General features: G+C 43.7%; 1 protein-coding gene across 3 annotated transcripts in view; it reads left to right on the forward strand.

Moving 5' to 3' along the window:
• Window positions 1–23,717, forward strand: part of FGF1 (fibroblast growth factor 1) — a 53,460-nt gene that overhangs the window by 4,863 nt on the left and 24,880 nt on the right. Inside the window, exon 2 of one of the 3 annotated variants that reach the window (XM_035105367.3) lies at window positions 2,194–2,369. The exons of 1 other annotated variant lie outside the window; for it this stretch is intronic. The gene's annotated coding sequence lies outside the window, so the exon portion shown is untranslated. Of the gene's footprint in view, window positions 1–1,975; window positions 2,370–23,717 lie in introns of those variants that run through there. One more of the 3 variants, XM_060271690.2, reaches the window with a different exon arrangement.

The following is a 23,717-nucleotide window of genomic DNA, read 5'->3' on the forward strand; positions in this document are numbered from 1 at the left end:
ATAAACTGGATGAAACAGCTGAAAAACCTGCCTGTTATAAATGAGGATCTGCTCCAATTTTGGGCAGGTTCTGTAGAATAGTGGGTAAGAAGGATGAAGACACAGCTCTCAAAACAACCAGCTCTTTATTCTAGCTCTGAGTCCAGACTGAACAGTAGCTTAGCCAACTGGCTTATATAGTACTCAGTAACTTGCAACAGTAACAAACTTCCCCTAGCTACCCAATCCGTGAACAGCACTCTCAATCCTTCATTTGCATGTTGTGGACCTGAGTGAGAACTGCAGCGACAGTGGGCAGGGTAAGAACTGCAGCCATGGTGACCAGAAGGAGTACTGCAGTTAACTTAATACATAACACCCATTGTGGACCTGAGTGAGAACTGCAGCGACAGTGGGCAGGGTAAGAACTGCAGCCATGGTGGCCAGAAGGAGTACTGCAGTTAACTTAATACATAACACCCATTGTGGACCTGAGTGAGAACTGCAGCGACAGTGGGCAGGGTAAGAACTGCAGCCATGGTGGCCAGAAGGAGTACTGCAGTTAACTTAATACATAACACCCATTGTGGACCTGAGTGAGAACTGCAGCCACAGTGGGCAGGGTAAGAACTGCAGCCATGGTGACCAGAAGGAATACTGCAGTTAACTTAATACATAACAGGTTCCATTTTATTTTATTTTTAAATAAATTTTATTCCATTTTCCAATTTATCAAATTAAAATAAAAAAACAATCTTTTATACAAAACATCTTATATTTTCATCTTACATCTTGCTCTGCCGAGCTGTGACTTCCCCCCCTCCCTTCATGCGGGTTTCTTGTTAACTCCATTTTTGCAGTTCCTTTTTGACTTTTTTAGTCAATTCGTAGGATTTATTTCAATCCTGCAAGTGTTTTTAAAGATCTACAATTTTTCTCCATATAGTCCACATATTTACTCCAGTCTTTTTGAAACCTCGTCTCACATTGGTCGCGGATCTTGCAAGTCAACCTAGCAAGTTCAGCATAATCCATCATTTTTGTCTGCCACTCCTCAATTGTTGGTAATTCCTGTAATTTCCATTTTTGGGCTAACAGTGTCCTAGCCGACAGGTTCCATTTTAACAGGGCCCAATCAGCATCACCAGGCACCTGCCGAAGCCCAAACTTCTTCAGGGCCCCCCGCTTCCAGCCCCAAAGAACCCATTGGCCTTGCTGCAGCTTTCATTTGACAATGCCTTCTTGTCACCCTCTCTGGCCCTGGGGCCCAGACGGAAGGGAAGTGGAAGGGCAGGCCTTTCTCTCTACGTGGAGATGGGGATTGGGATGTGAGGGAACGACTGAGGTGGAGAGGGACTCACTGAGGGCATTTCCCAAGGGGTTCCCCAGAAACTGAAGCCAGCAATGTCACTTTTTCCTCAGCTGAGTATATCAGCACCTGGTGGGCAGAGTGAGGTGGGGCGTGTCTCAAGAGAAGGAAGGGCAGCAGGAGGCAAGGGGTATCCAATGCGCCCCCACCATCAAGTGGCCCTTTTCAAAATCAGCCAACACACCAATGCTCCACTTTATCACATCCAGTTTTGCCTTTATGCCGTGAAAAGTAGGGGGGGGGAATGAAGAGGGGAAAATATTTGCCTTCTGCTTGCAAATTTTTACGATCCTGCTCTAGTGCAGTCCACCCTTTCCTTAGCAATGGAAGCCTCAAAATAAATACAGATCTCTCTCCGGCTCAGTTGAGTGGGTCCATCTAGTTTAATCATCTGTCTAGAGAGGAAACCCATTAGAAGCATGATTTACTTAAGGGCTGTGTTGTTGCTGCTGCCGCTACTGCTGCTGCTGCTGCTGCTGCTGCTGCTGCTGCTGCTGCTGCTGCAGTGCCTCCTGCCCGCCAATGAATGTGCTAGCAGATCAGATGAGCCTGTTGTTCTTCTTTACCGGTCCTGCTGTCTGTCAGACGATTGTCTCGGGTTTCCTCCACCCTCCCTCCTCTCCTGCCAGTGTCAACTTGTGGCTTTAGATTTAAGGGGTTTGTCTGCCACTGCTCCATCAAACAAGGTCTCTGAGGCAGCCGGAGAGAGCCGGACAGCAGCCAGCACTGAACAGACAGAGCTTTTCCTCCTCTCTGGTAGCAGCACCCTGTTCTGGACGCAGTTTTTGGAAGCCTTGCGATGACCTGACCTGCATGCTGTGACCTGTCACTTCTATTCTCTGCAGTCACTGAAGGAAGAGGAGGAAAGCTATACAGCACCCAAGAGAAACTGTACAGGAAACCTGTGGGAGAGGGAAACCCGCAGGCATACTGGGCTGGCACACCTCCCTCCCTGTTGTCCAGATTGCTACAGGCAAGGACTCCGCTTCCTGGCAAAAGCTCCCACAGCAGTTGTCAGCAGGTAAGAGGAAAACCATCCGGTGTGAGCCCGGGATAAGGATCCAAGCCAAGAAGGGACTGAGTGAGAGGGAAGATAAATGAGGGAAAGCGGCAACTCCAGAAGGAGTTTGTGGTTCTTGCAATGCAGCAGAGGATGCTTCCTGGCTCTAGAAAAGATAGCAGTTGCCAAGATTGTTCTGCATGTTGACATTAAGGCAGTGAATTGGGGCTCTTGGCTGAGCAAGACTTACAGCGTACTTTTATGTGCAAATAGCATGCCCCACAGGTTGGAGGGTGTCAGGGAACAGGAGTCTTTGGAGGCCAGGAAGGAAAGGCTCCCCTTCGCTCCTGTACCATTAGTTGCGGCAGTGGAAATGACAGGAACTGTACGCTGTATATTTGCCTAAGAAAAAGAGAGCTTGCTGGATGAGTTTAGCTTGGATGCTAATTGTCTGCTTAGTGCTTTCCGTCGTAGCAGCAGTAGCAATGTAGTTCCCTAGTTGTGTATTTAATTTATTTGAGTAATGCATTTAATAAATATACATTGTTTATTTAGTTCCCTTTGCCCCACCCCCCATATCACTCTAACTTTTAAGGATACAGATTCTTCCAAGGTAGCTTACAAGTGAAATCAAAGCACATTTAAAAAAATAATAATGAGTAGACAATACCAAAACGTAAAAATCCATCCAGCTTCTTCCCACAGGGCAGTTGATGTCAGTTGGCCCTATGGAGAATGGAGATGGGGAGGGGGGGGAATCGTCCAGCGGAAGCAGAAGGCGGCTTCTAACATTACCTTAGCCTGGTCCTCTTTTTCCACGGCTCAGTTGGTGGTAGGTGGCCATGTGGGATAGAAGGGACAGTTTAGCTGAAGGAGGCTGGGATGTCTTCACCACCTGCCTCCCGCCATCATTCATGCCTCTTCTTTCCTTTCTGCTTGTGACATGCCACAATCTGAGAGTGCTTCCAGACAGGTGTTTATTGAGGGATTGGTGCTGCCCACACATGCATTTTTTTAAAGCACCCACAAGGCATCATTGGCAGCCTATATTGATTTACCCTTTTTGTGAAAAACCTGGTAAGTTAAAAAGCAAACAAACCTGTTGCCAATGACCCATTTCTGTTATCTGTTCGACCCTTTTGCAATATTAAGCCCTGGTCTGGAAGCACCCTGATGGGGCTCTAAAGGAGCCTTACGTGTGCTGTTTATGTACCGTACTCAACATATCTCCTAAAGCATTGTCTATTTATTTATTCATTTACACAATTTATATAGCACTTAACTACAGGGGCGTAGGAAGATAGGGACGGTGGGGGCGGGCCGCCCCAAGCGGCCCGATCCCAGGGGCGCCATCGCGGCTGCCCATCCCCAGGGCCATCTTAAGCACCTTTGGCGCCCTGGCGCCGTGGTGTGATGGATCCCTCTGCCGCCCCCCGCTGCCCCATTTTCCAGCGCGACGGGTGGCCGGGCGGCCGGGCTCAGCATGCAGCGCGTTTGCCGAGGGTGCTGCTGCGTGACGGGCAGGAAGGCGCGGCTGCATGGTGCCCCCCCTGGTGGGCCGGCGCCGTGGCGCCCTGCACCACCCAGCCTGGCCATAGAGCCGGCCCTGCCCATCACACCCCCAAAACACGCAGCATGCCCCGCACCTAAAAATGTGTGTCTCGCCCCTGCACGCAGTGCATCCCACCCCTGCGCACGGTGCGCCCCACCCCCAGAATGCGCGCCACGTCCCTTCATATTGCAATCCCGTTACATGCCTGTTGTGATGCTCACCAACAGAGAAAAGCTCTAAGGATTCGGTGCTTTGGTTTCCTTTGGAAGGAGGACACTGAAGGTCTATTGGCATTGTGTAATATTTGCACTTATTTACAAACACACAGGTCAAGCATAGGTGGAGGCTTGTGTTAACAATTCCAGCAGACAGCCAAGGTCCATTGCTCCAGGGAGGTGGCTAGCATCCTGAGATGTTTATGGAGCCCAAACTCAGCTCTCTCTAAGTTTTTATTAAAAGAGATTAACCGTCTTCTGAGCAAATATCCAATTTTACAACAATAAACTTTCAGTCAGGTTTATGGTGCTATAGCAGAGACAAACTGCTGCAGGTTTTGACACATTAACATATTTCAGACACATCATGCAAATCCAGAGATCAAGTACCCGAATTTGGAATTTCCCTGCTTAGATATTGAAATGAAAGCTACCTGAAATGGAATGCTGTTTAATATGCCATTGGGAGGCCAAAACTAATATTTGATTAAATTGAAATTGACACACCAAGCAGTACTATTGAGTTCAAGGTAAAGGATCACAGTACGGTCCCTAAAATCTTCTGCCACTGTACACCTCAACCTTTTGTAGCTTATAAAAATAACACCTGTTGAGTTAGTGACATAGCTAGGCATACATGTTCTACTTGATGAGGTCTACAAATGTTTCAGATTTCAAACTATCACATGTACAGCAAGATTTAAAGTGCTGAATATGGACATGTCTCCTCTTTTTACTCCAATTTTTGAACAACCATACCATATATTGCTTTGCTCTTTTGGTTAAAACCACTGATGTGCTTGATTCAAGCTTATCAGGGAAAGCAATCTTTCATTGGCCTGGTGAGGTTCTGAACATGTGGGTGGAAACAAGAACTAAAAACTGCCCTGTGCTCTCTTGATGAAGGGCAATAATTTTTTAAAAAAAAATCATAATAATAACTACACTCTATGGGAATAAGACTTGGCCTTATAATAATTTCTACTTACTCGTTCTCCAATGTAACAGCGCTATGTGAAAGGGGTTAATTTTCAGTGCCATTGTGATGGCACTCTCTCACGGCAAATTGCTCTATGAATTAGTTATCACTGAGAGAAGAATTGGCATAGTTACTGGGAAGTGTTTGGGAGCCCCAACTGGGTTTTCCAAGCCTCCTCTAGGTGATTGTCTGACTCGTGAAGATACTTAAGTTTGGACATATTGAGGTAAATAATTATTTGGTGCTTGACATCATTTGTGTCTTAATGTCTAGTAAACTTAGTTAAAGGACTGGGTGGTTTTTCCTGAACAGAGGCCTTTGACATGGGCCCTGTTGTAGTTCTAGTTATTTCTGTTGAATGGATCTAGTTGCCGGGTGTGTGGATGGAGGTTCACTCACAATGGCAGATGCATCTATCAATTTTAGTAGAGTCCAGATACGTGATATAAACATGCAATAGAAAACGAGCTCAGGAACTACTGACACAATAAATATTTTTTTGCCGTTGAAAGCACTATTTTTAAAGGATTAGATCAGTTGTCACTAATGGTATTTGTCAGTGTGAAAGAGAGTGTATTTATCGCCCCGCCATCTGACTACATTTGTATCTTTGTTTGAAATCCCTGGGAGTTAAACTGCTTGCTGAAGTAATGCAGTGATGTTTTGGGTGTCTCAATGCAGCTAAAGCCAAGCCCTCTTTCCAGCTCTGCTGAAATCACATTGCTAAAGCCCCCATGGGCATTGCTGCGCTTCTGGTAATGAGTATCATTAGGTAACACTTCAAGGTGCTTGATTACAGGATATGATCCATCCTATCTGGGAGCTGCCAGACACAGCATACACACTACGGTAGATCTTTAAACTGTATCCTTCAAAGCACATTCCTCTCTTATAGAATCCCGGGGAACTGTAGTTTGTTGAGGGTGCTGGGAATTGTAGCTCAGTGGGGGTTAAGCTACAGTTCCTACCGCCTTTGGTGAGGCGGAGAAATGTGCTCTGAATGTGCTTGTGTTCACAGTGCAGAAGTGTGCTGTGGCACATGTGTCAGGCAGGACAACAGGGACTGAACCGCGGAGTCATAATAAATGTAGCATGATAGACATGTATAGGGACACGGGTGGCACTGTGGTCTAAACCACTGAGCCTAGGGCTTACTGATCAGAAAGTCGGCGGTTCGAATCCCCAAGACAGGGTGAGCTCCCATTGCTTGGTCCCAGCTCCTGCCAACCTAGCAGTTCGAAAGCATGTCAAAGTGCAAGTACGGTACTCTCCGGCGGGAAAGTAAATGGCGTTTCCGTGTGCTGCTCTGGTTTGCCAGAAGCAGCTTAGTCATGCTGGCCACATGACCCGGAAGCTGTATGCAGGCTCCCTCGGCCATTAAAGCGAGATGAGTGCCGCAACCCCAGAGTTGTCCGTGACTGGACCTGACGGTCAGAGGTCCCTTTACCTTACCGATAGACATGTATACAACTTCCTTCACTCTTTTTCTAAGAGGAAAAGCAAGTGCAGCTGCAACCAGGAGCAGAGAAACAGTGGAAGGACCAGATGTTAAAACCTTTCTTCTCCATCTGCTTTCGTGCTCAAAATCAACCTCTCTCTTCCACCTCCTGAGGGAAATGGGCGGATCTTCTGAAGGCAGCCCTGTTTAGGGAGGCTTTTAATGTTTAATAAATTATTGTATTTTATTTTTCTGTTGGAAGCTGCCCAGAGTGGCTGGGGAAACTCAGCCAGATGGGCGGGGTATAAATAAATTATTATTATTATTATTATTATTATTATTATTATTATTATTATTATATTTTCTGTGTGGGTGGAGAAGCAACTGGGAAGCCATTTTGAGTGTGTGTGGTTGGGGAAGAGTAGTCACAGGGGACATACTTAAGCAGCTTCTCCCCCTGCTGCCATTTCTTCACTCGCCATTGTAGCCCATTACTCTGCTCACAAGAGTAGAAAGTTCATGTGAGTAATTACAGTATTTCTGGAAGCAAGCAGCTGGCTGATTATTAACGTAGGCTCACAGAGAAATGTCCCTGCCACCATTCATGCATTATGAGGTAATGCTGCACGCCCCTGACACATAGATTAGTCTTCATTTGAGGTAAGGCGGAGGGGGGGGGACATGAGAAATGACCATGTATGGATGTGTAGATTCCATATGTTGATCTAATGAACAGATTGCCTAAATTTGGAGGAGAATTCAGGACATGGGGTACATAGAAGTGAGCCAATATTGGCTGAATCATGAAAGGGAAAGTAATAAGAGTCTCAGGTGATCGAAAAGTTGTTTGTATTACAGCATGGAATTATTTTGCAAACTTGAAATCTATGGGTACGTATGTAAGTGTAGTCTTGGGGGAAGGTTTCTTCATTTTACGTGCATGGCTCATTTTATTTCCCCCAGATTCTTCCGGGGGGGGGGGTTGAGGAGCTGCAAGATGTTGTGGGCCTTTTTCTCCATGGACAGAGGGGGGAGATCTGGTGGTAGAGCCTGGGCTTCAACAGTACAGTGCCAGAAACCTCCACTGCCAGTGCCACAGGGGCAGAAATGAGGCACGTTGGGGGCAGATGTCCTGATGTGGCCCTGGAAAAGATGAAAAAACCCAGTCTCCTGTTCATTGGACCATTCCAAATACTGAGCTTTAAGTACAGATGGGAGCACATTGTTGCCTTCAATAATATGTGTGACGGAATGGTGCTTCCTGTATGCGTGTGGCGTTCACCTAGGTGTGTCAATTTCATAGGTGCTTAGTTAGTAAGTAACAATGCAAACAATTTTGTATTGATGTGACTCATAATTTTTCCAGCATAAAATAATAGGCGATTTCTATACTGATTTTCTTAAGGCATTGGGTTGGTTTACTGATGTCATGAGACTTTGCTAATCTTATTTTGTGAATAAGTGCAATTTAAAGAATTGTGGGGAAACTAACTGTTCGTGTCCCTGCTTTATTACAAGCACCTTATTTTTAGCTTAAATAGTAACATTCATTCATTACAGCTGCACCCATTGTTTGATCTGATCTCTTTGCAAGCCTGGAATTAGGTACGTTGAAAGGGTAGGTATTAGTCTTTTTTCTACTTCATGACAATTCAAGGAATTTCCCCTTAAGTACCTTGTATTTGTGAGCTTGAATCTGGCCCAACATGCTTCATGTTGAATGCCTTGCCTACTTGCAGGTGTTAAAGTGGAACTGCTCTTAATGATAGCTTAGAGGTTTCGGCCAGCAACGAATGCGTCAGCCTGCCTCCCCATAGGAGTGAGTCACTGGAAGCTTATTATGTCAGTACTTCATCATCTGCATTGTCTCCTATTGTCTTCCTGGCACAATTCAAAGTTTGAAGAAAAAAAAGGAAAGCCATAGCTCCCTTAAAGCCTTTGATCCAGCATATCTAAGGGACCACCAACTCTCCATGATGGTCTGGAAAAAGCCATTTTGAACTGGCCATTTATGTAGTAGGGCCAGATTGCGTCTCTGTGCATTATTCTTGACGCCATGCCCCAACTGCAGGCCCACATGCTGCCTCCCTATAGCACCTCCTGTCTTTTGTACATGTATTGTCCAAGTGGCCTTAATTAGTTGAGCATAATAATAATAATAATAATACACTCTTGAGAGTCCCATGGACTGCTAGAAGATCAAACCTATCTATTCTTAAGGAAATCAGCCCTGAGTGCTCCCTGGAAGGACAGATCGTGAAGCTGAGGCTCCAATACTTTGGCCACCTCATGAGAAGAGAAGAATCCTTGGAAAAGACCCTGATGTTGGGAAAGATTGAGGGCACTAGGAGAAGGGGACGATAGAGGGCATGATGGTTGGACAGTGTTCTCGAAGCTACGAACATGAGTTTGACCAAACTGCGGGAGGCAGTGCAAGACAGGAGTGCCTGGCGTGCTATGGTCCATGGGGTCACGAAGAGTCGGACACGACTAAACGACTAAACAACATTATTATTATTATTATTATTATTATTATTATTTATACCCCGCCCATCTGGCTGGGTTTCTCCAGCCACTCTGGGCGGCTTCCAAGAGAAAAATGAAATAAAATAATCTATTAAACATTAATAGCCTCCCTAAACAGGGCTGCCTTCAGGTGTCTTCTAAAAATCTGGTAGCTGTTTTTCTCTTTGACATCTGATGGGAGGGCGTTCCACAGGGCGGGCGCCACCACCGAGAAGGCCCTCTGCCTGGTTCCCTGCAACTTGGCTTCTCGCAACGAGGGAAGCGCCAGAAGGCCCTCAGTACTGGACCTCAGTGTTCGGGCAGAACGATGGGGGTGGAGACGCTCCTTCAGGTATACTGGACCAAGGCCGTTTAGGGCTTTAAAGGTCAGCACCAACACTTTGAACTGTGCAGTGGGACCCATCTGAACAATGGCTAACACTAGCCAGAGTTTTATGTTTTAAGGTTAGCGCTAACCATGGTTAAGATTAATACCAGTGAAAATCGTACCCAATTTTAAAACAGAGGGAAATTTGTGTGCAAGAAGAGAGAAACTTTGAGGATGGAATGTACATTGGGCATGATAGTGTGAATTCAGTGCTGAATGCAGATGCCTTTTTGTGGTGTTCTACACGATGTCACCCCCCCCCCAAAAAAATCCCACATTATTGGTCAATTTAAAGTGCATTCTTCTGAAAAGTTTATAGTCCATTTTGTACCAAGAATGCACTTCTCAGGACCATACTGCACACGTGTACACAGAGGGCACTTTCTCAGGTCACTTCCCATTGGGCAGACCTCCTGACATTGCAGAGCTGTGCAGCTCTGCCTCGCCATGTTTAAATTGTTTCTTAATAACATAGGCAAAATAGGAAGTGACTGAGCTGCCTCTGTATACTGATTTATATCCTCTGTACACCAGTATATCCACACACTCATTTAAAGCCCCTCTTTTGAAAAACTACAATGTTTAAAAAGACCTGTGGAAACACTAGATGAGGGGAAGGGAATAGAGAAGACGATTGTGCACTAGTCTGAAATTTTGCTCACCTGTGTATACAGACAACAGGGATAGCAGTTGCAACTTTAAATGTCATTATCATGAGAAGGTGTGTACAATTGCAAACTGCTATGTACGAAATGCACTATGGAGGAAAATGGCTCCATGTGTACACAGGCATAGTCTGTTTCCGATCCCTTAATAATTGTTAAAATGTTTTTTTCAGAGAATTAATTCTATACAGTTTACCGTATATATGCACGTACATATACAGTGCCTTAATAATGAACAGTTATTGATGCTTTTGAATTATGGTGCTAGAGGAGACTCTTGAGAGTCCCATGGACTGCAAGAAGATCAAACCTATCCATTCTGAATGAAATCAGCCCTGAGTGCTCACTGGAAGGACAGATCCTGAAGCTGAGGCTCCAATACTTTGGCCACCTCAAGAGAAGAGAAGACTCCCTGGAAAAGACCCTGATGTTGGGAAAGATGGAGGGCACTAGGAGAAGGGGACGACAGAGGACAAGATGGTTGGACAGTGTTCTCGAAGCTACGAACATGAGTTTGACCAAACTGCAGGAGGCAGTGCAAGACAGGAGTGCCTGGCATGCTATGGTCCATTGGGGTCACGAAGAGTCGGACATAACTAAACAACTAAACAACAACAACAACAACAATGAACAGTAACCTTGATGCATATCTCAAAGCAGAGCATTTTTCTTTTAGGATGTAAGCAACCCAACGGCACATCTCCTCAAATGGACATGTTGGTGCAAGCTCAATCTACTCACCAGAAGAGAAGCTTCATTCAAAATAGTTTCCTACAAGGAAATAACTTTCTTAGGATGTCATATGCTCATCACTCAACGTACCGTAGTTTTCTGACAGTATAAAAAATGATGTTCCTACATAAAATGATATTCTTGTAAGAAATATAAATGCATGCTGTCACCCCAAGGTTCACATTTTTACCCAAGCTGAAGCCCTCTTTATGCAGATAAAGTGCCTGTACACCACTTGTCTGTTGTACGCTTTTTGGCCAGCATCTGGAAGTTCAAACTGACTTCACTTAAATGTATTGGGTTTAAGGTATGAGGAGAAATATCTGCAATGGCCCATTCACACGTACAAGTCATCAACTGTGGCTTGCTGTTATCAAGTGACCAATAGGGGTGTGTCTTCCAGGCCTTAGCTATTGCTAAGCATGATGAAAGGTGCACTTTTTTCTCTCTTTTACGCAATCATCCGGACATACATAGTACAAGCAGAATCCAAATACTGGTCGTTTTGTTCATTTTCATGGTGCTTCTCCTGACTAAGTTGTGGGTTCTCTTTTGCAAATAGAAGAGGAAGGGCAAAACAGCAAAGCAGTTGTTCTTACCCTGTTTAAATAGTCTGGCTAGAAATAGCAGGTATCTTGTTTGAGAGTCTGCCCTACATTTATTTATATTCTCCATCCAGCAGTGAAAAATGGCGCCACTCTATTTACATCACTTAAGGGTCTCACTCTCTGGAGCAGCAGATTGTTTGAATCTCTCTTTTAGGCGCTTTTCAGAAGTTCATTCAGCTGAATGAGTTTGGTATTTCATTGGTTCAAGTTTAGGCAAGGGCACGAAGAAAAAAGTGTTTTGCATGGTTAGGAAAATTCTACAAATGTGTCTTTTCCACTGAATTTTCTTTTTCTTTTTTCAAATAATATTTATTCATTTTATAAAAATACAAAAATACAAAACACAAACAAAGCAAAAAATAAAATAATAAAAAGACAAGAACAAAAAAATTAAAAAAAGAAAAACATAGCAACTTTTCCACTGAATTTTCAACCACTTGAAGTAAGACACCATGACTTCTTAATCTACTGCAATAGCTCCAGATCCAAGTGATAACCAACCTAGCCCAAAGCACCCTGGGTCTGAAGTAATTTGGGTGTACAATATTGCAATGATAATACAGTATAGAAACAGGAAACTTCCAAAAAAGGTCAACACCCATCACTACTTCAGGCCCAGATTCGAAATGTGAACAAGCTGTGCACCTAACTGCAGGAAGGACCATGGGGCATCTCTTCTTCCTCACCTTTCAGAGATTGTCCCAGGTAATTGTTAGTTAAACCAGTGACAACATATAATGAAATCTACTGACAACTGGTCCTGTACAGCTCCTCTTGAAATAAATTCCAAAGGTAGGAGTTTTGTGAATTGCACCTATTTAATAAGAAGAAAACTCTAGAGCAAACTTCCTAATGTTTCGTTGGAATCTCCTTTCTTGTAATTTGAATCCATTGGTTCAGGTCCTACCCTCTGAAGCAGGAATAAAAAAAGCTTGTTCCATCTTCCATGTGACAGCCCTTCAGATAGCTGAAGATGGCTATCAGCGTTGGAATAATAGGCATGCATTTCAAGCAAATATATGGTAGACTCTTCTTTAGCATTGCTTCATAAGGCCTGTTTTTGTACTTTGCCTCTTCACATACTAATTACCTAAGTCCTAAGACTATCATCAGAGGTCCTTGACTGAGCTTTCCAGCAAGCTGATATACAGCAAGTGGTCAAATGAGAAAGGACCTTCTTCTCACTGGCCCCTGGGTTGTTGGATGCTCTACCCAGAGAGGCTTGCCTGGCACCTACTTTGGTATTACTGTATTATTATTATTTTGCACCAAAGACCTTTTGATCTGCTCAGGCCTTCTAAACTCTCTACTTGTCTTATGTAGTATTATGTTGTTGTCATTATAATTCTGTGGAGTTCTTAAGGTTTTTTTTTGGGGGGGGGGTTGGTATATTTTAGAGTTTGCTATGATTTTTAGAGTCCCTGATTTAAAAATAATTGTATTTCATTTTACCATGTTTTAAGTGCTGTTGTGCAGAATTTTCTTTCTCTGGAATTTGCATTATTTTTATATGTCACCCAGAGAATAGTTGCTATTGGGCAACTAAGAAGTAGAATAAACACAACAGGACATACTGCTGAGCCAAAATGCTGGTTCACATAGCCCAGCTCAATCTACTCTGACTGCAGCAGCGACAGTACTGTAGCAGCATTTCAGGCAAAAGTCCTACCCTAACTCTGCTACTGGAAATTATGTTAACTGGGAATGGAAGGGAATGAGATTAAATCATGCAAAAAATGTAGGGTGTAAATTGAGTTCCTCCCCTCCCTGCCCCTCCCAAAAAGGTGCAGTCCTCCTTTCCTTGGTTTCTCATACTCACTGTGCAAATTTATTTTTTATGGCTTCCTTCTTCATTTTCCTATATGTGAGTCAGGCCTGGAAAAGAATCAGCTTTTTTCTCACACGCATCTTAAAGGGAGAAGCAGTCAAATGCACATCCATGGCACATTTTTCTCATAGCGCATAAATTTATAAATAAATAAGACAGGTGACATCGGGTGTGGGGCAGGGAGAGAGGCAGCTGCCAACGCATGACTGGATGCCCTCAAGTCAGTTTGCCCAGTCACCTGATGTCACTGGGACTTCGGGTGAATGACAGGTGGGAAGCCCCACCCACCTGCCAAATTTGGCCCACGAGACTACTGATAATGATCTGGCCCACAGACCCAAAAGGGCTCCCCCCCACACAATTTATTAGGGTCTTGTACAAATGGGAGGTGGGACATAATTAAATAAATAAATTTAAACTGTAAAAAGGCATTAAAAAGGCAAAAACGGTGTGAAAAGAGCGGGAAAGCAGCTAGCAATCCCGGGAGCCTTTGCGCCTGGTAAGCGCTGTTGGTTTTTTAAAAGGGTTTTTAAAGGGTTTTTGAGGGTGCTGACAGACTTTTTAGATGGTGTTCCCCAATATATGCAGTTTCACGTACACGCTCGGTACCCAGAAACCTAACTGCCCTTCATCCAAGGATTACACAGTGGTTTGGTATAAAAACACAAAAATACATAATGTAATAACAAACAAAACAATACCCTACCACAGTTTAAAGGACCTTAAAAAAAAAAAATTAGCCAAAGGCCTGGGAGAAATGGAATGTTTTTGCCTGGTGCCTGAATATATGCAATGAAGGCGCCAGGTGAACCTCCCTGGGGAGAGCATTCCACAAATGGGAAGCCACCACAGAAAAGGCACCTGTAATGTTTAATAAAAGAAACACATAATGTGACACCATTGGATTCATCATTTTCCTACCCTCACTCAGATTCATTGAATGCACGCTTGCAGGGAGAGAAGTGCTGACTACAGTCATGCTGTGCGGTGCCATTTCTGTTACAGCCCAATACCCTAATATGAACTACATCAGAGACATGCCATGAAGATGTGTGTACTCATATATTGAACATGCTAAGGAGAAGGGGGACTGATGAGGATCAGCAGTTTCCACCATATGTCTCTGTATACATGAAGGCCCCTTTGGAAAGATTGTCCTATCTGGTGAAACCTCAGTTGTTTTGGACTACAACTGCCTTCTGCCCCTGTTGCAGCCCCAAACATCTGGAGGGCACCAGGATGGCGGAGGCTACTGTAGAGTCTATAGAATCACAATATCAAACAAATCATTACTAAGAAAATGTAATTTTTTATGTAGAAGAAATTCACAGAGAACATACATGTTGTAGCAGCTGTGATGACAGTATACTTTCCATTGGGTGGGAAGCAAGCATATCAAGAGGGGAAAAACATCTCCTGGGTCTGTCGTTTCTCTGGCCTGCTATACGTTGTGATATCTTAGGGGTGCTGGAAAGGGTTTTCAGAGAATATGCATTTATACCAGATGCAACCACTCCTTAAAGAGACATAAATAGATGAGATATACACCCCGAGGCCTGACTCTTTGTGGCAATAAAGATTTCATCACACATTATAGGGCAGATGGGTGTTAGTTCTTTGAGAGTTCTGGCTTGTAGCATAGATTTGTTTAGTTACCATTTTTGACCTCTGCACCATTGCTGGAACAAATGGCTTTCTGTGGGCTGATTCTCAAGTTACTCCTTAACATACTCCTTAGCATAGTGTCATAGACTCAGAGGGCACACTCCAGTCTGAAGGTATGTGAGAACCGAGAGTGAGAAGTGCCAAGAGGCAAGCCGGTCTCTGAGGACTGTTGCAAGCATTAATACTTAGGGCTTACTGGACATTTAATTATTCGCACAAGTGGTCTGTTCACATGAACAGGGGAATATGTTATAGCAGGGACGCCAGGGGGGTGCTGTCTGTATGGACCCATCAACTGCAGCCAGCATGGTCAATATTCAGGGATGATAAGATGCTTACTCTTAGGTAGGTGTGTATAATGGGTTGTACAATCGCCATCCTTGAAGACAAAAGCTGCATGCCTGTGTATACTTAAGCTCTGTTAGACTTGAGAACAAACATTTAAAGGATTAAGCTCTTAGGAACCAAAGGAAGCTGTTTTGCATCAAGTTAGTTTCTTATAACATTAGATAATTGCCTAATTGAGCTCAGTATTGCCTACACTGACTGACAGAAGTTCCTTCTGGTTTCAGGCCATGGTCTTTCCCTGTCCTACCAGGAGGTGCCAGGGATTGATCCTGAGGCCTTCTGCATGCGCAAAATGTTTTCTGCCACTGATCTACTGTCCTGCAGTTGCTGTGAAAAGTTCCCACATAGAGAGAGAACCACAGGTTATGCTAAATGCTCCTTAAGTGCATATCTCCTTGGTAGTAAGCTACCATAATAACTATCCCTACATAGAAATGATTATCTTAGGGCAATTTGTGTTTACTTGGAACCTTCTTCCTTTAGATATAGGAAAGGGTTCATCAACTGGTGGCCAGGAGATAGATAGCTCCAATTGCACGGCATAAGCGTCTCCTGTCAGAAGGAGCAACATTTGAGACTTCATTAGTTTCCTTGATTGGTATGTCCTGCGCCTGATAATTAGGTCTGAAGATCTGAACCTCCCCTAGCAGCCTTGGAGAAGTTGCTTGGGAACAGCAGCTTGCCGGAAAGCAACATAAGCCTTTCAATATATAAATAGCTTGGGGGCAGCCCTTCTCTGACATGCTGTTGACCCCATTCTGCCAACTGTTTTCTCATCTCAGAGAAATTGCTGATTTACATTATTAAACCAGTTCTCTTGATGCCTACATCTGCATACTCGCCTTGGACTATTGTAGGTTATGGGTTTTAAAGGACATTTTAATTTTGATAACCTTGTGGTCAGTGTTATTCATCATCTGTACGTTCAGCATAGAATCTGTTTCTGGAATCTCAAAAATCTAGGTGAGCCTTATCAAAATAATTCCTTCTAACTCTCCCCAGCCCTTGGGACTAGCCAGCACTTTCTGTAGTCAACATAAGTAAAAAAAAATTAAAAACCAACCCATGCATTTGCCTTGCCAGCTTTCCCAGATGTTTATAACTGGAATAGATAATGCAGGTCAAACATTTGTGCCTATTTTTTTATTTACATGATTTATTCCAAGCACAGAACTTAGAGTTCCCAAGCAAGCATTTGATTTGCTTATTTCCACCTACCCCACCACATTGTTCAGGCCAGTTTAATTGTGATGAAAGACTGAATTTGGAGACTCACTTCTGCTGAGTTGGCATCATTGGCCACCTGCTGAGTCCCATGCCTCCGTAGGGGCCCACTGCCAATCCTTGGTGTCTCTTGTCCCCATGGTTCTCCTACTTGCTGTTGTCGCCTTGTTCATCTGCTCCTTCCAAGTGAACAGAGAGAGGAGCAGAAAGAAGCATCACTAACCTCATTCTGCCCTGTCCTCCTCCTTTTGGGAGGTGTTGCCTGTGAAGCTCAGAGAAAGCTCAGTGAATGGGCACAGGCAAATTGCAATGGTGGCCGTGGCCTAGAATGGGTTGCCAGCACCCGGAGTTGAACAGAGGGGTGCGTGGGAGATAAACAGACAGAGTACACATGCACATTCAATTGCCTAACAGTGTCCGGGTCACCCAGGAGACTGCAGCCGCAAAGATAAGAAAAGAAGAGTCATTCTGCTGTCTGGAGAGGTCACTTCCTGGTTTGCATGGAGAAGCTGTTTTCAATGGAGCCCAGCGATGGAAGCTGTATTAAGGCAGCACTGGGTGTTGAAATTTTGCACCTGGGGCAACCTGCTCCGTGGTCCCCATGCTACACCACTCAATGGTGGCAAGAAGATGGAGGAGGGGGTCCCACTCAGGAAGCGGGGGGAACCCCTAACCCAAAAGGCCTCCTGTTTCCAAATCTGCTAGTTGTTTCTACACACTTGTTCATGAACACATATCTTTTATGTGTTCTGGTGAAAAAGGTAGTGTTGAGAAATTAGCCATACTGCTCTTGGGGTCTTTACATGAGACAATTGTGCACACAAGTCGATGCATGGAATTTGGTTGCCTTGCTTACTTTTGTGAGGGGGTGTGTGTGGAATCCAGCTCTGACTGTGAACCAGAGTCTTAAGGTCTGACTTTTACTACCGGGAAAGTGAAAGATTCATGAAGGGTAAGTGGTTACACACAAAGTAGTCATGTTCCTGCCTCATGAGAGCTAGAGCTGGGCAGGAAAATACAGGAGGCAGAGAGAAAGTGAATCGCAGTGCTTACTGATCCCAGGTGGAAATAGAATGGATGCTCTGAAGCCAAGCCTTTCGAGTTTTTTCTGCAACTGGCAGGTGCACTGTCATGACTAGGTTTAGAGGCAGTGCCCCCCCCTACATTTAGCGGCCTGAGGTGAAGGACAAGGTGGTTACTCCAACCAATTCCACATACAATGCCAACCAGACAGATACTTGACTCTTACTTGTGCCCTCCAGAGTACCTGAGAGCTACAGTACCTTAGGGAGGCCAAGGTGGACCATGTGGCACACTTAGCTCTGTTTGCTCTGTCTCGTCCCCCGTCCGTCCGTCCTGTCCGTCCCCAGCATCTGCTGTCTGAAAATGTCAGGCAAGCCATAAAGGTGACTTTGGAGCAGTAACTCTTTCAGCCAAGCTTACCTCACAGGGTTGTTATAAGGACAAAAAAGCAGGCACAGGAAATATATATGTACAATGTCGAGCTTTATTGGGGGAAAGGTGGCTTATGCATTCAATAACGAATCGAAACAAAACAAGAATCCAAAGAACTGAAGCGTTTACCAAGAAAGATATGAAGAAAGCTCTGATTTAAGAGCTAATACTATGCAACACAGTAACGCCTCAAAATGCCTTTCTCTATTCCAGGCAGACGGTGCCAAAGTCAGTAAATTCCAGCAATATCAAGTGCCGGTGAATGCTATAGCCGTTCCTCATCCTTTCTTCCCATGGTGCCTAAACAAGGTGAAAAGCTGGGTGGATTCTTTTCAGAGCAGCTGGGTATTTGGAACTGTTATACCAACAAACCCTTCACCTTTCCTTCAGCTTCACCTCGAGCACCCTCTGCTGGAGAGCTGTTCATTTTCTGTCAATCAACAGAAGCCCATGCTTCTTTTTTGGAATGATACAGTCTCAGCATTCTGTCTTATGCCACTTCTCAGCCGGCCTATGTGCTTAGAAACATTATTTCACTAAAGCCGTTTGTTGTGTCTGTTTATCTCAGTGCCTATCCAACCTTTTCTGATCCACAAACAATGTGAGGTCAAGCTGGCTATGCATACGGTGGGAACACCATGCTGTGTATATGAAGTGAAATAAAGAACTCATTCAGATAGGCATGTTCATTGCTTGAAGAATGCAATATTGAGTGATGACCTGCATGTGTGAATGAGCAATCACAGATCAGACAAAGCTGTCATATCACCTGACCTCAAACAAGTGGCCAATAGCCAGGTGCAAAATGTGAATTTCAAATGCCATAGTCAGGATGAATGCTCAGTAAGCAGGTCATCTAGAAGTGTCATATATTTGTTGTTGTTTTAAGCACTGATCATAAGGGAAGAAACACTTAGGGCCACTTTTCCGTGTTTACTAACATCAGGTGCAAAATGTACTCAAATTAACATATCAAACCACATACAAGCACAAATTGAAGTGGTGGAAAATCATGAAGCACATACATTTTAAATAAATGGGCAGGTTTCCCTGCAAAACACACAGGACCAGCAATCAAGTTTAATTTTCATGTGAAATCCAGCCATTTAAATGTTCACGAGCCTTTCACAGTTGATGGTGTTCACTGTGCATATATATCTTACCAGTTAAAAATGGGTCCCTTTTACATTTGAAGTGTGACTTGTCCCTTGAATGCTGTGGGAAGGGCGGAAGTATGAATCAAGTCAGATACGGATGGGGAGACACGGCTTTCAGAAATTCATATAGGCAATTTTAGTCACCGGCAGTTTGCCTCTTCATTTGGTATATCTGGCTTCTTGACAAAACCCTCTTGATTGTGACCTTTTGCTGGGATTAAGATAAGTAGACATGGCACACTGGAGCAGTGTAATATTTTGAGTCAGCTACTTTAGATATATATGAAATAGCTTGAGTTTGGCACATACAGACATTTTCATTGCTATAGTATACTGAAGGAAGAACACACTGGATTTCTTAGTTAAATTGATAGTCAACTCTGAAATATCCCTGATGGGTCTCCCAGGATCCATTTTTTCAACCTCTCAAATGTTCCAGATTCCCCTCAAATAATCTAAAGGCTCATGGAGACAATTCTACAATTGTATAAAGCAAGGCTTGGGAGAACTTGGATTTTGTTAGGAAGAGGGCATATTGCACTGGAGGGCAATTGAATGTGATCATATGGTCCACTTTAAAAGAAGATGTGGTTTTAAGTTCACATAGCTTCACACATGTAACTTAACATGTATCTTTCTCTCCACTAGTAAGTAGAAACTTATGGGCTTGCTGCATATTCCATGAAAACATAAATAGATCTCCCTTTAAAAGGGGGAAAATACTTTGAGGGAAGATTCTAAACAGAAAAAGGGCACAGGAAGAGTGCTTAATATTTTCCTTACTAACTATTTCTGTTTTTGTTTTTATCATTATGACACCCGCTGTGTGTGTGTGCAGGATAGCTTGGGTATGAAGGAACAGAGCACTGTATGTAGTCGTGGGAGCAGATTTCTATTCCCAGTAAAGTTTCTTTCACAACTGAAAAAGTGCATCTATTCACAGGTTTCAATTACAAAAGCACCCAGACTATTTTATTTATTTTTTGCAGAAAGGCCTGGGCTAAAAGTACTGGCGACTCAAGCTTATAATTTTGTCAAGTGTTATAGCACTGAAAACCCTTCATTTACTCCTTTGCTTTTTTTGTGGTAATTTTTTGTGCTCTGTTTTGTTTTTGTCAAGAGGCTCAAGGAAGAGGGTCGCTTAGGTGTCTGGGGGCGGGGGACAAAACCACCAGCATGCTTTAAAGCAGAGTGGCTCTCAGGTGCTGTGGAGGATATCAGTGAGATTCAACTACGGTATCTGTCCAATTGCCTTCTGTATGTAGAATTGGGTGTGTATACAGTCTTGTCCTTTGCCTCAAATAGCAAAATGTCTTGGGTTGGCCCTGCCTCTAAGCCTGGCCCTAGCCATTAGGTGCGCCTGCTGGTTACAGTGAAAACCGGCACATATTTTCTGGGGGTATTCAAGGGTATGCAGTACCAGCACATTCCCCCCCCCCTTTTATAAATCTGTGTCAGAAATGGACTCCAGGACTGGATGCTGCATTAGTTTGACTTTGCCTCTCAGTTGCCTAAATCTGGACTATTACACAAATACAGTGGTACCTTGGGTTACAGACGCTTCAGATTACAGATGCTTCAGGTTACAGACTCCGCTAACCCAGAAATAGTAGCTCGGGTTAAGAACTTTACCTCAGAATGAGAACAGAAATCGTGCGGCGGCAGTGGGAGGCCCCATTAGCTAAAGTGGTACCTCATGTTAAGATCGGTTTCAGGTTAAGAACAGATATCCAGAACGAATTACGGTAAGTTCTTAACCCGAGGTACCACTGTAGTGTCATCTCTCAGATTGTTTTTATGGTGGCTTTATGCTGCTTTTTGTGCTGGTTTGTTTCTGTTTTTCTCTTTGTGCTTCTTTTTTGGAATGGATTGGTTTCAGCGGCATTCATGCCATAAACTGACATGATAAAGAAATGCCATAAAGAAATGAAACATAATGCCTTCTTATTGGATGGAGCCTATAGGTGCACGCATGACAGCAAAATCCACAAGACGGAGCATGTCCCATGTTACGTCAACTCCTGGGGTCAGCGGACAGGGCCTAACTGTGAGTGGCCAGCCTGCTGACCACAAACAACTGGCCATTTATATTTTCGGACCCCAAAGACGCAAATAAAGAGACAGAGGAAAAGGGACAGAATGGTGCCTATAAATGGCATGGTGAAATAAACGTATTAAAGGCCTCGCCTTGGTCCAGGGGAGATTGGTCTGTTTTTCTGAAATACAGAGCAGGAGGAAATGGCTAACTACCTCTGTAGGAGGTAGTTCGGGACAGGATCTTTCTGCTAAGGAAGCCACACCTGCAGCAAGACACCAAACAAACCTCAGCAGTATTGTTTTTGTGGTCTGACATTTAGGCCTGTGTCATACAGAAAAAAGAAAGAGGAGGTGGAGAAGGGGAAGGTGGGGGGAATATCTGGCCCCATTTAACCTCACAAGGTTGTCAATAAGGAATAAAATATTTTGTTTTTCTACAATGGTTTTTATTCAAAAATATCAACCTTTCTCAATGGTTAAACCTGGATCTCAAAACTTATCCGAATCACTTCGACACAGCTTCCGTGTGGCATTTGCTATATCATAAAAATAAAATAAAAAACCAGCAAGAGAAGGTTAATATGCATTATTCTGGTATCAAAAAGCTGGGAAGATCAGTGAATCTCAACACAAACAGCTGAAGTACTAGCCAAACTCTATTCAGTGATGTGAGGCAACTCAATGCTGCGTTCTGTAAACTGATATTATCACACCTCAGCAGCGGCAATCCTCTCAGGTGAATTCATAGGATAAGCAAGATATGTTAATTATTTTTACATTGATTGGGGTTGGGTGGGATCATTTTGCGACTGTGGTTGAAGATACCCTGGACACTTTAGAGGGGAGATACAGTACAAGGGTGACAGCAAAGACGGGAAAGGCACAGAAGTGGCATGGAGAACAAGGGATGATTGTGAGCAAATAATACAGCTATGCATACTTGGGTGTTGTTTCAGTAGTGGTTGGATGAGGTTGTGGGATGGTTGGAACCAATGATTTGGTTTCTTCCCCACCCATATATTGTGTGCCTCCTCACAAAAACCCTGCAAGTCTAAGGAATAGTGATGAGCCTAAGGTCACAGTCACCCACTTTTATTTCTCCCCAATTTAAGTCCAGCCTTCTAAGCACTATCTCTTTGAGCTGGCTTAAGCTGGCTCCTTTGAGTGTCAACATTTCTGAATTTTCTTTGGAACGATCAAAAGTGATCAATAACAATCCAAGTGACACCTTTTTTCATGTTCTCAGGTGCAGAAGCTATAGTGTGTGTGTTTGTGTGTATTCGTGGGTGAGTGTGTTAGAAGAATGGGGTGATTAATTTTGTTGTGGTATATGGCCTCTGCCTGCATGCTTGATGCCTTCTGTTGACCATGGTGACTAATGACACTTTCCATTTTAAACCAAAGAGACTCAAGCAAAGATTATATTGTTTGATGTGGACACATGATTACTCAGAAAACAGTGGAACAAAGCCAACATTCTTTTGCCTCTGCTTGTTGTTGCTGTTTTTTAGTCGTTTAGTCGTGTCCGACTCCTCGTGACCCTATGGACCTTTTGCCTCTGCTTAATAAGCCATATTTTATTTTTCTTCTGGAGTCTACAGATAATGTAAACTTCTCTCCACTAGAACTACTAAATGTTCCCAGTTACTGTATCATGATTAAGTTACTCACCAAATACAAACACTACAAAGACTGTGTATCTGAAGAAGTGTGCATGCACACGAAAGCTCATACCAAAATATAAACTTAGTTGGTCTTTAAGGTGCTACTGAATGAATTTTTTTATTTTGCTTCGACTCAGACCAACACGGCTACCTACCTGTAACTACAAAGACTAGTTGGCCTGCCTCTGCATTTCTTTTCGTTGTCCACGTAGAAGGAAATGGTCAGGCAGCTTTATGGTTACGCCCCACTGATGCATACAGACAGAACTCTGAAGCAAAAGGTGCAGATGGGTCTGATGTTTTCTCTTGATCAACAAATGAATCAATGGATTCATGTGACGGTTGCTAGTTCAGGAGGTTGATTGTGAGAGCCTTACCTGTAAAATGCTAAACTCCAGCAGACAATTTCTTTCCGGGACACCATTGTCTTTCCACTGCCTCCCGCAGCTTACTCAAACTCATGTTCGTAGCTTCGAGAACACTGTCCAACCATCTCATCCTCTGTCGTCCCCTTCTCCTTGTGCCCTCAATCTTTCCCAACATCAGGGTCTTTTCCAGGGAGTCTTCTCATGAGGTGGCCAAAGTATTGGAGCCTCAGCTTCAGGATCTGCCCTTCCAGTGAGCACTCAGGGCTGATTTCCTTCAGAATGGATAGGTTTGATCCTATCCAACATATTACAGCCAAAATCCTAAAGCCAGCAGAGGGGTCTTAGGATGCTGTCAGGAGCAGTGCCAAGGAGGGTGCATTCAGGCTGTCAGTATTCTGTGTGAGGATTTCAGATGCATATTGGAAAATTACATTTGCAAAATTAAAGTGGATTCAAGCACTCTGTTGCCCTAGTGCAACAATTTCACCTAAAAAAAGAAAGATTTTTGATTTTCAAAACTTTATTGAAAAGTTATATGATT

The sequence above is a fragment of the Zootoca vivipara genome, chromosome 2, assembly GCF_965207765.1.
Source record: "Zootoca vivipara chromosome 2, rZooViv2.hap1.1, whole genome shotgun sequence".
NCBI classification, from domain to species: domain Eukaryota; kingdom Metazoa; phylum Chordata; class Lepidosauria; order Squamata; family Lacertidae; genus Zootoca; species Zootoca vivipara.